Here is a 13053-nt window from a genome sequence, read left to right as displayed (position 1 = left end):
TCTGTTGATGTGCTACCTTACCTGAGAGACAGTCACAATCTGTTGATGTGCTACCTTACCTGAGAGACAGTCACAATCTGTTGATGTGCTACCTTACCTGAGAGACAGTCACAATCTGTTGATGTGCTACCTTACCTGAGAGACAGTCACAATCTGTTGATGTGCTACCTTACCTGAGAGACAGTCACAATCTGTTGATGTGCTACCTTACCTGAGAGACAGTCACAATCTGTTGATGTGCTACCTTACCTGAGAGACAGTCACAATCTGAATGCCCACAGGGATTGGTATCAGGAAAAGGGAACTCTAGAAATGCCTAATACTTGCTGTCATTGTTGCTATACTAGTAACCCCATATCAGGTTCAGCTGTAGCCTTACAAATGCATTGTGGCCCAGTTGATGTTCTTATGGTTTGTCTGTAGCAGCTGTAGGGTTAATCTCTGGCAGGCAGGGGCTATTTCCCAATACAGAGATAACTCTCTCTCTCTCTTACACGTGAACACATGGCATTTGAGACGGCAGCCAATGTGTCTAGGTGCTGCAGTATATTCCCTCCAAAAGGCTGTCCCACAGTACATTCTACTGCATCATTGCCATTGACCGAGTTATTTACTTGGTTACCATGGGGGCAAAGATCCTGTTGATAAAGAAGCTCTTTTATCGACTTCCAGTGTTCTCCAAGAGTTGCTGAATTTCCTCTTCACTCTCATAGGTGAGGTGAAATGATACACAATCCGTGTCGCTTAAATAATGATACAATCGTACAAACTATGATAATCAGAAACTTACCAGTGATTCCAGAGTGAGACTTCCTCTGTTCCACATTGACAATATAGCTCACAAATTAAAGCCACTCTTCAGAATCTCCTCCCAGGGTTCAAGAAGACTTTGAACTCTTTGATTGGAATGACTTTTGACCCAGGTGTAAGTCTGGTTCAGCGTCCCTTAAAATGGCCGCCGTCTGCTCGGTCCGGTAGGGATATGTTTCCCGCTCTCAGTGGTTTGCTGCAGTCCTGCTCTCTCACTAAGACAAGAATGTCTCTCAATATGTCCTTACTTAATAAAAGCTAAACGAGTTTCTTGATCAACTTCAATCCTCTGTTCCAAACAGCATCAAACAGATAAACAGCTCTCAAGGCTCGTCCTGTTGCTGTATCTGTCCATCCAGTGAGGTGGCTGTGGCTTCTGGAACTGGTGGGGGTCTGGAGCTCCTGTACAGGGACCACACAATCCACTCTGACTGCCTGGTGGTTTGCGTCACCCGGTCCTAAGGCACCCGGTGTGTCAATGTCAGGGATAGAGAGAGAGAGGGGGAGGGAGATGAACAACCGTTAAATGCTTGTGCAGCTGCTACCCTGCCGCTGCTAGCCGCCCCTAAAAATACTACAGGTTTTGATGACAGCCAGTCAGATAAGTCTTGGCCCTCCATTCACAGACCCTACAGGAGCTAAAGATAGACAGAAGCACTGAGCAGCACTGCTCTGTGACTGATCAATCAGCTTCCTAGTGATCCTCTGTTTAATCTCCACAGAGGACACCCCACCTGCCAAGACAGTGACTCCCGGCATCAAGCACACTAGCTGATCATCTGTAAACACAGATGATGTATGATGTGTCATAGACATAGATGTTTAAATGTACATTCTGGAAGGGCAGTTGATAATTGCTGAGCTCAAACTCTGCTTATAAACTATTTGTGAAGCATTTAACCTTTCACTGCAGTGAAAATCAGGGTCACACAGAGTGATTCTTGGTAGTCTTAAACAAATCTACTTTGAAACAAAAATATCCACCTCACACACATGGTTATGGGCTTAAAACAAGAAGACACCTGTATCATGTCAGATATAGAGATTAAATGTATTCCATATTGAGTTTGCATCCCAATATTACACTTTATATACATCACAGAAGACTGAAATATAACAAAACTGTTATACATAGAAACAGAAGTTAATTAATTATGAAATTATGAAAAATATGAAAAACATTCCAGCCAGGAGGCCACTAGGTCATTTGACTGCAGGAAAAGCTACGTAGGCCTACATAAATAACTAGACATATAGACAGTCAATCATTACTAACACCGCATATGCTATGGTAATGGCCTCCCTTATCAGTGTCTGTCAGCCCCCACGCCCCCCCATCACCAGCCCCCCTGCCCCAGCCCCAGCCCCATGCCACCTCCTGCCCCCCCAGCCCCAGAGCCTCTCTCTGGGTTAGCAGACATAGACTAGAGGGTGCTTGTAGGATAGTGTTGTTCGTCAGAACCCATTACCATCCGGCACATCAGAACATCACCACCACCAGTGACCACCCGAGACTGCCATGACATCTGTTTCATAGAAACACAATACATACAGCTGGTGTTGTTTCATGGAAACAATAAATAAAACTGAGGTCAGTGAAGCACTTTGAATTGTTGATGTAGCTACAGCTTAACTACTACAACACGTACTAAGGTACCACCACAGACATATCAAATATGTTCTATTGCACTACGGATGGGTCCATGAAAGTCTACATGGCATGGAGAATCCTGTTTATTTTACACATTAAATTTATATAGGAGCAACAATGGGACTTTCCTTTCTTCTGTCCCATTCATGCCAAAAGAGGTAAACTACGAACTCTCTATGCTTGTATGGTGAGTGACTGGGCCCATTACAACAGTTTGACTACAGCTTGTATGGTGAGTGACTGGGCCCGTTACAACAGTTTGACTACAGCGTTGACATATAACCACCACATTCTCAGACCATAGCGGAATGTCCACCACAGCCAATTCACAAACACTCGTCATCAGAGGAAGAGGACCCCCGGAAGGTCACATGCTGTAGCTTCAGGATCCACTCATTTCATTAGGATGACGATTGTTGAGTGACACACTTGACAACCCTCTCCACGTTGACCCTATTGGGTCTAAATGGATCCACCATCATCATCATCCAGCTATTCCCTGATGTCTGTCTTTAGGGGTCTTTAAAGGTTGGCCTAGATCTTGGTTCTATATCTTAGTGATATCTACAATGTGTTATATGATATAATGTGGGTTATGATATAATGTGGGATATGATATAATGTGGTATATGATATAATGTGGGATATTATATAATGTGGTATATGATATAATCTGGTGTCATGACGTTGGCCTGTGGGTAAGGTTTATGACCCCCCCTCCATAAATACCTTTCTCCCTTCCCTCTCTCTCTGACTCTACTGAGGGACTCATGAATAGCCTTTGTTAAATATAGAGAGTCTGGGAAAATCAAACAAGTGGAGGGAAAGGAACCATATTTCGCTAATAGAACCAGTTGAAAATATGAGTTGGTACTTAATGAATATGATGTCAGTTCAGTTGTCATCTGAGACATTATGACTGATGACAGGATGACATAAACTGTATCTGGGAAAGTCTACACATTATAGTTATCAGATTCACATGGAATTGTTGTGCAATTTAAATGCAATTTAAATGAAACTATTTGTGAAAAGATTAAATGTAATTTTAGCTTCCAAATGAGAGATTTGGGTTTTGACAAGGTTAGGGCTCTGCTCAATCAGTGGCCCGCCCCTGTGAAGAGACATGGGTTATACACTATGAAACACACCCTTCTCTCCCTCCACTATATAAGTCCTTGACGAAAATGGAACCTCCTGTTCCGGGTACATTAGGACTACGGTGCGATGTCAGAAGGATTCAGATAATAACTGCAGAACGAAGCCAACCTCAGCGTGAGCTTTGGTTGCGAATGGTATGTACTTTGAACTCCTATTCGCTACAGAAGTGATACCTCCTAGCCGTTGAGTTAGCAGCGGCCGCTGTAAACGTGGGCTAGGAGAGGACAGACAGAGTATCCCGTCTACCACACAACGACAACACTACAACGTATCCCGTTCACCACCAGAGACACTCTTCAAAGGACAAATGACTCTGTTGGGCAACACGGCCAGCCTCTACGACCAACCTACCGAAGCGCAGCTCAGAGTAAATATTTATTGCATTTTCGTTTTCCAAATGGGTGGTAATTTAGAATGCATAAGATACTGTATTTATGAGAGCACAGCTTCTCCCTTTGTTCCTCAGTCTTCCCGCTCTTTCACTCAAACCCAACCCCCTTTCCGTTGTGTAACCAGCTGTCATATCTGTTCCGTCAGCTAGGGACGTTTTCCTTTATGACATCATTTGTAATCAAGGTATGATTCATTCTGTGTATATGTAATTCTGTGTGATTAGTTAGGTATTTAGTAAATAAATAATTAAACCCAATTTTGTATTGCTGATTCAACTTGTTATCCAGGGTTCGTAAAGATAACCAAGAATTTACAACTTTCAGATGAGACTGAAATAAGGTGACGATTAATATTGACTGCTATTGATGTAAAATATTACTAAGTCTTTAAGAGTTTATTCGGAAGATAACAGCTCTATAAATATTATTTTGTGGTGCCCCGACTTTCTAGTTAATTACATTTACACGATTAGCTCAATGAGGTAATATTAATTACAGAGAAAGGATTTTATAGAATAGCATGTCATATCACTTAATCCGGCATAGCCAAAGACACGACAGTGGTATATGATATAATGTGGTATATGATATAATATGGGATATGATATAATGTGGTATATGATATAATGTGGGATATGATATAAGGTGGTTGTAACGGTGGTCCTCCTCCTCTTCATCTTCAGAAGAGGAGGAGTATTGAGGGAACCAAGGCGCAGCGTAGTGAAATGACATTTTATTAACGAAAAAACACGAACTTGAATAAACTAACAAAAATAACAAACGGTGTAGACAGACCTATACGACGAACTCACATAAAACAAGAAGAACGCACGAATAGGACAATTAGACTACACAAACCGAACAAACCGTAACAGTCCCATATGGTGCAAACAATTACACAGACACGGAAGACAATCACCCACAACGAACACTGTGACAACGCCTACCTAAATATGACTCCTAATTAGAGGAACGCCAAACACCTGCCTCTAATTAAGAGCCATACCAGGCAACCCAAAACCAACACAGAAACAGAAAACATAGAATGCCCACCCAACCTCACGTCCTGACCAACTAACACACATAACAAACTAACATAAATAGGTCAGGAACGTGACATAACCCCCCCCATAAGGTGCGAACTCCGGGCGCACCAGCACAAAGTCTAGGGGAGGGTCTGGGTGGGCATCTGACCACGGTGGTGGCTCAGGCTCCGGGTGAGGTCCCCACCCCACCATAGTCAATCCCAACCTCCATCTACCCCTAAAAATGTCCACCCATATCCCACAAAATCCTCTTTGTAACATCCATGACAGGGACAGCACCGGGACAGAGGGATAAATCAAGATAGAGGGATAGATAAGAATAAAGAGGTAGATCAAGATAGAGAGGGAGATCATAATAGAGGGGCAACTCCGGACTGAAAGGCAGCTCCGGACAGAGAGACAGCTCTGGACTGAGGGGCAGTTCTGGGTATATAGCCCTTTCTGGCTGAAGGGCAGCTCATGGCTGACTGACGAATCTGGACGCTCATGGCAGGCTGAGGGCTCTCGACGCTCATGGCAGGCTGACGGCTCTCGACGCTCATGGCTGGCTGACGGCTCTCGACGCTCATGGCTGGCTGACGGCTCTCGACGCTCATGGCTGGCTGACGGCTCTCGACGCTCATGGCAGGCTGACGGCTCTCGACGCTCATGGCAGGCTGACGGCTCTTGACGCTCATGGCTGGCTGACGGCTCTCGACGCTCATGGCTGGCTGACGGCTCTCGACGCTCATGGCTGGCTGACGGCTCTCGACGCTCATGGCTGGCTGACGGCTCTCGACGCTCATGGCTGGCTGACGGCTCTCGACGCTCATGGCTGGCTGACGGCTCTCGACGCTCTGGCTCTGGCTGCTCATGGCTCGCTGGCGGCTCTGGCAGATCCTGTCTGGTTGGCGGCTCTGGCAGATCCTGTCTGGTTGGCGGCTCTGGCAGATCCTGTCTGGTTGGCGGCTCTGGCAGATCCTGTCTGGTTGGCGGCTCTGGCAGATCCTGTCTGGTTGGCGGCTCTGGCAGATCCTGTCTGGTTAGCGGCTCTGGCAGATCCTGTCTGGTTAGCGGCTCCTGTCTGGCGGGCGGCTCTAGCGGCTCCTGTCTGGCGGACGGCTCTAGCGGCTCATGGCAGACGGGCGGCTTTGCAGGCTCATGGCAGACGGGCGGCTTTGCAGGCTCATGGCAGACGGATGGCTCAGACGGCGCTGGGGAGACGGATGGCTCAGACGGCGCTGGGGAGACGGATGGCTCAGATGGCGCTGGGGAGACGGATGGCTCAGATGGCGCTGGGGAGACGGATGGCTCAGATGGCGCTGGGGAGACGGATGGCTCAGATGGCGCTGGGGAGACGGATGGCTCAGATGGCGCTGGGGAGACGGATGGCTCTGGCCGGATAAGGCGCACTGTAGACCTGGTGCGTGGTGCCGGAACTGGAGGCACCGGGCTAAGGACACGCACCTTCATGCTAGTGCGGGGAGCAGGGACAGGGCACACTGTACTCTCAAAGCCCACTCTATACCTGGTGCGTGGTACCGGCACTGGTGACACCGGGCTGAGGACAAGCACATCAGGATTAGTAGGGGGAGAAGAAACAGTGTGTACAGGGCTCTGGAGACGCACAGGAGGCTTAGTGCGTGGTGCCGGAACTGGAGGCACCGAACTGGATACACGCACTACAGGGAGAGTGCGTGGAGGAGGAACAGGGCTCAGGAGACGCACTGGTAGCCTAGTGCGTAGTGTAGGCACTGTAGGTACTAGGCTGGGGCGGGGAGGTGGCGCCGGAAATACCGGACCCTGGAGGCTTACTGGCACTCTTGAGCATTGAGCCTGCCCAACCTTACCTGGTTGAATACTCCCGGTTGCCCGACCAGTGCGGGGAGGTGGAATAACCCGCACGGGCCTATGTAGGCGAACCGGGGAAACCATGCGTAAGGCAGGTGCCATGTATGCCGGCCCGAGGAGACGCACTGGAGACCAGACACGTTGAGCCGGCCTCATGACACCTGGCTCAATACCCAATCTAGCCCTACCAGTGCGGGAAGGTGGAATAGTGCTATGCACTCGTACAGGAGACACCGTGCGCTCTACTGCGTAACACGGCGCCTGCCCGTACTCCCGCTCTCCACGGTAAGCCTGGGAAGTGGGCGCAGGTCTCCTACCTGCCCTTGGCCCCTTACCTCTTAGCCCCCCCCCCAAGAAATTTTTGGGTGTTACTCACGGGCTTTTTGGGCTTCCGTGCCAGACGCGTTCCCTCATAACTCCGGTTCCTCTCTCCTGTAGCCTCTGCTCTCCTCAGTGCCTCCAGCTGTTCCCATGGGAGGCGATCCCTACCAGCCAGGATCTCCTCCCATGTGTAGCAACCTTTCCCGTCCAATATATCGTCCCAAGTCCATTCCTCCTTCTTTTCCTGTCCCTTACTCCGTTTACTCCGCTGCTTGGTTCTGGAGATTTGGTGGGTGATTCTGTAACGGTGGTCCTCCTCCTCTTCATCTTCGGAAGAGGAGGAGTATTGAGGGAACCAAGGCGCAGCGTAGTGAAATTACATTTTATTAACGAAAAAACACGAACTTGAATAAACTAACAAAAATAACAAACGGTGTAGACAGACCTATACGACGAACTCACATAAAACAAGAAGAACGCACGAATAGGACAATTAGACTACACAAACCGTAACAGTCCCACATGGTGCAAACAATTACACAGACACGGAAGACAATCACCCACAACGAACACTGTGACAACGCCTACCTAAATATGACTCCTAATTAGAGGAACGCCAAACACCTGCCTCTAATTAAGAGCCATACCAGGCAACCCAAAACCAACACAGAAACAGAAAACATAGAATGCCCACCCAAACTCACGTCCTGACCAACTAACACACATAACAAACTAACATAAATAGGTCAGGAACGTGACAGTGGTATATGAAATAATGTATCATGTGGGATATGATATAATGTGGGATATGATTTAATGTGGTATATGATATAATGTGGGATATGATATAATGTGGTATATTATATAATGTGGGATATGATATAATGTGGGATATGATATAATGTGTATATGATATAATGTGTATATGATATAATGTGGGATATGATATAATGTGGTATATGATATAATGTGGGATATGATATAATGTGGGATATGATATAATGTGGGATATGATATAATGTGGGATATGATATAATGTGGGATATGATATAATGTGGGATATGATATAATGTGTATATGATATAATGTGGGATATGATATAATGTGGTATATGATATAATGTGGGATATGATATAATGTGGGATATGATATAATGTGGGATATGATATAATGTGGGATATGATATAATGTGGGATATGATATAATGTGGGATATGATTTAATGTGGTATATGATTTAATGTGGTATATGATATAATGTGGGATATGATATAATGTGGGATATGATATAATGTGGGATATGATATAATGTGGGATATGATATAATGTGGGATATGATATAATGTGGGATATGATATAATGTGGGATATGATATAATGTGTATATGATATAATGTGGGATATGATATAATGTGGTATATGATATAATGTGGGATATGATATAATGTGGGATATGATATAATGTGGGATATGATATAATGTGGGATATGATATAATGTGGGATATGATATAATGTGGGATATGATTTAATGTGGTATATGATATAATGTGGGATATGATATAATGTGGGATATGATATAATGTGGGATATGATATAATGTGGGATATGATATAATGTGGGATATGGATATGGAGATATGGGATAAAGAATGTTTATTTTTACCTATCATTGTTGCATGTAGAAAATATCTATCTGACAAAAGGAGAACCCATAGTTTATATGATTTTGCTTGTTTGTTAAAACAATGACCCACCTGTCCATGTAAGGGGGCTGGTCCCTCTGGCATTCTCCCTCATGCAGTCATCTCTAACCAGCTGCTGGGTAAGAGGACAGTCATAGGAATGAAAAGCATAGTGTTAGATTCTGTTCTGAGATTCTATTTCAATATCAAACAGCAGTATGAAGGTAAATCTCTTCACAGGTCAGTCATGATCCCCTCCATCCAAAATCAACAGCAGTCAGGGATGTAAATTAACTTTCTTAATCGGAACACTGAATAGTGCTCCCACCTTTAAAAAGTTAGGAGCGAAAAACAGAGAAAAAGAGATTGATTTAAAATAATGAAGATCTACCATTTGGCCATGAATTATCTGTTTGTTTGGCTTGACAGCAATGGAGTAGGCAAGAGCACAAACAGATCTGGGGCAAGGCTGCCGCTAGAGACAAGTGGTTTTCTGCATTTACAGGTGCAACCATAACTTTCGCAAAGATGTTGTTCTCTAGTATGTGGTACTCATGCTGCACTCATAACCAAGTGGGAAGGTGGTATTTACCACATATGACTGGAAAAAATCCAACTGGTAGTTAAAGCTGCAATATGTAACTTTTTGGGCAACCCGACCAAATTCACATAGAAATGTGTGTTATAGATCTGTCATTTTCATTGAATATGTTCTATGTGCCCTATTTCTATGCTTCCATTCTTAATTTTCATTGTTGTGTCTTACTTTTTGTTTTGTACACAAGCTTCAAACAGCTGAAAATACAATATTTAGGGTTATGGAAATATATTTCACAGAGGTTTAGATAGTACAATGATTCTCTACACTATACTTGCTTGTTTGTCACATAAACAAAAATTTAGCTAATTATTAGAATTTCAGCAACCAGGAAATGGCAGAGCGATTTCTGCAAAGTGCATCTTTAAATACTAGTTGTAAACTGATCTATCATCTCTGAGCTCTGACTTCTCCCACATGCTGAACTCTGACATCACCTACTAAGGTAATTACCTCAATAACAGCATTTTCGACAGTTAAATGCAACAACAAAACATTATTTATAAATAGCAATCTATTAATATGGTTTTTAAACACTACAATTTGTTTACAAGCATGATAGCTATACTTTTAGTTTATGATTGATGCAGCTTGTTGGCCATTAGCAAATCGCCATTTCTCAGCGAGTTCAAAGCAGGTGAATGCATCCAACTAATATTTACGACTTCACAACTGGTAATTATCACCTTCCCACTTGGTTATGATTGCAGCATTAGAGACTGAGGTAGGCCTAACGATGCCTAATCAGCCTTGCCAGTGCTCATGGTTGTCATAGATGCAAAGAGACCACTTCTGCAGCTAACTCACTCTCCAACCAAGGTGCATGAAATGAGGGTCAAACATAAGTGAAGAGGAAATTCAGCAACTTTCGGGGGACAATGGATGTTGAGAAAAGTGCTGATTTTTATTTTTAATGTAAAACCTTGTTTTGGCCCTTCCCTCTTTGTTTAGAGATAATGTGTGAATTTAAGTATGCTAACGTTACCTCTAATTCTCTCACTCTCCCTCTCCCTCCCCTCCCAGAGGACCTGAGCCCCAGGACTACTTGGCCTGATGACTCCTTGCTGTCCCCAGTCCACCTGGTCGTGCTGCTGCTCCAGTTTCAACTGTTCTGCCTGTGGCTATGGAACCCTGACCTGTTCACTGGACGTGCTACCTTGTCCTGCTGTTTTTGACTCTCTCTCTCTACCGCACCTGCTAACTCTGAATGCTCGACTATGAAAATCCAACTGACATTTACTCCTGAGGTGCAGACCTGTTTCACTCTCTACAACCACTGTGATTATTATTATTTGACCCTGCTGGTCATCTATGTACATTTGAACATCTTGGCCATGTACTGTTATAATCTCCACCCGGCACAGCCAGAAGAGGACTGGCCACCCCTCAGAGCCTGATTCCTCTCTAGGTTTCTTCCTAGGTTCCTGCCTTTCTAGGGAGTTTTTCCTAGCCACCGTGCTTCTACATCTGCATTGCTTGCTGTTTGGGGTTTTAGGCTGGGTTTCTGTATAGCACTTTGTGACATCAGCTGATGTAAAAGGGGCTTTGATTGATTGATTGACATGAAGGAGGCCTGTAGATATTTAAAAATGGCCTCCCGTGATGTGATTACCAATCACCTCAGGTTTTGTATCCCCATTGTGATTGGTCCCTGAACTCACTGGAGGCAATTTTGAAATACTGTATATAAAAACCTCACCTTTATTTTCTTCTGTAAAAACCAAAGAGAGTAAACCTTGATGAAGGTTAGGTCCAAAACCTGTAGGTTTTATGTTTGACAACGAATAAACTATTTTATCAACATCCAGTGTTCTCCGAGAGTCTGTCACGCCCTGGCCTTAGTATTCTTTGTTTTCTTTATTATTTTAGTTAGGTCAGGGTGTGACATGGGGAATGTTTGTGTTTTGTTGGTTTTGGGTGTTTCTATGGTAAAGGGGTTGTTGGGTGTAGTATATGGGTTTGTGTTGAGTACATGTGTCTAGCGTTGTCTATGTATGTTTAGTTGTCTAGGAGAGTCTATGGTTACCTGAATGAGTTCCCAATTAGAGACAGCTGATTTCGGTTGTCTCTGATTGGGAGCCTTATTTAGGGTAGCCATAGGCTTTCATTTGTTGTGAGTAGTTGTCTATGTGATACGTTTGTAGCCAGTGTGTGCACATCGTTGTTTAGCTTCACGATCGTTTTCTTGTTTTGTTTAGTGTTTAAGTGTTTTTGTTTCGTTTGCCTTCTTCATAAATAAAAAGGAGATGGCTTATTTTCCTAAAGCTGCGTTTTGGTCCGTCAATCCTCCACACGATCGTGACAGAACTACTCACCATTACAGGACCAAGCGGCATGGAAAGCGGCAACAGGACCTACCTACACAGGATTCGTGGACATGGGAGGAGATACTGGATGGTAAGGGGCCGTGGGCACAACCTGGAGAATATCGTCTTCCTCGTGAAGAGCTGGAGGCAGCTAAAGCCGAGAGGAGGCGATATGAGGAGGCAGCACGGAGACAAGGCTGGAAGCCCGTGAGTACAACCCAAAAATTTCTTGGGGGGGGCCTTAAAGGGAGTGTGGCGAAGTCAGGTAGGAAACCTGCGCCTACTCCCTGTACTTACCGTGGAGAGCGAGAGTACGGGCAGACACCGTGTTACGCAGTAGAGCGCACGGTGTCTCCTGTACCCGTGCATAGCCCGGTTCGGTACATTTCAGCTCCACGTATCGGCCGGGCTAGACTGAGCGTTGAGCCGTATGTCATGAAGCCGGCCCAACGCATCTGGTCACCAGTGCGTCTCCTCGGGCCGGCGTACATGGCACCAGCCTTACGCATGGTGTCCCCGGTTCGCCTACATAGGCCGGTGCGGGTTATTCCACCTCCCCGCACTGGTCAGGCGACGGGGAGCATACAACCAGGTAAGGTTGGGCAGGCTCGGCGCTCAAGGGAGCCAGTACGCCTGCACGGTCCGGTATTTCCGGCGCCACCTCCCCGCCCCAACCCAGTACCACCAGTGCCTCCTCCACGCACTAGCTATATGGTGCGTGTCTCCAGCCCTTTACCACCAGTACCTAAACCACGCACCAAGCCTCCTGTGTGTCCCCAGAGTCCTGTGCGTCCTGTTGCTGCTCCCCGCACTAGCCCTGAGATGCGTGTCCCCAGCCCGGTGCCACCAGTCCCGGAACCACGCACCAGGCCTACAGTGCGCCTCAGCCGGCAGGAGTCTGCCGTCTGCACAGCGATGCCTGAACTGCCCGTCTCCCCAGCGCCATCTGAGCCATCCGTCTCCCCAGCGCCATCTGAGCCATCCGTCTCCCCAGCGCCATCTGAGCCATCCGTCTGCCATGAGCCTGCAAAGCCGCCCGTCTGCCATGAGCCGCTAGAGCCGCCAGCCAGACAGGAGCCGCTAGAGCCGCCAGCCAGACAGGAGCCGCTAGAGCCGTCCGTCAGACAGGATCTGCCAGAGCCGCCAACCAGACAGGATCTGCCAGAGCCGCCAACCAGACAGGATCTGCCAGAGCCGCCAACCAGACAGGATCTGCCAGATCAGTCAGCCAGCCATGAGCAGCCAGATCCGTCAGCTAG

At 46.1% G+C, this 13053-nt stretch overlaps 1 protein-coding gene across 1 annotated transcript in view; it reads right to left on the bottom strand.

The window, feature by feature from the left end:
- The window catches only part of LOC129840376 (obscurin-like protein 1), a 35353-nt gene extending 34103 nt beyond the window's left edge, over positions 1-1250 (bottom strand). Inside the window, exon 1 of the mRNA XM_055908202.1 lies at positions 791-1250. The gene's annotated coding sequence lies outside the window, so the exon portion shown is untranslated. The remainder of the gene's footprint in view (positions 1-790) is intronic.
- Between the last annotated feature and the right edge of the window lie 11803 nt (positions 1251-13053).

Source organism: Salvelinus fontinalis, chromosome 41, assembly GCF_029448725.1.
Source record: "Salvelinus fontinalis isolate EN_2023a chromosome 41, ASM2944872v1, whole genome shotgun sequence".
Lineage (NCBI taxonomy): Eukaryota > Metazoa > Chordata > Actinopteri > Salmoniformes > Salmonidae > Salvelinus > Salvelinus fontinalis.
Note: the sequence above shows the minus strand (reverse complement) of the source record. Positions and strands in the feature narration are given on the sequence as shown.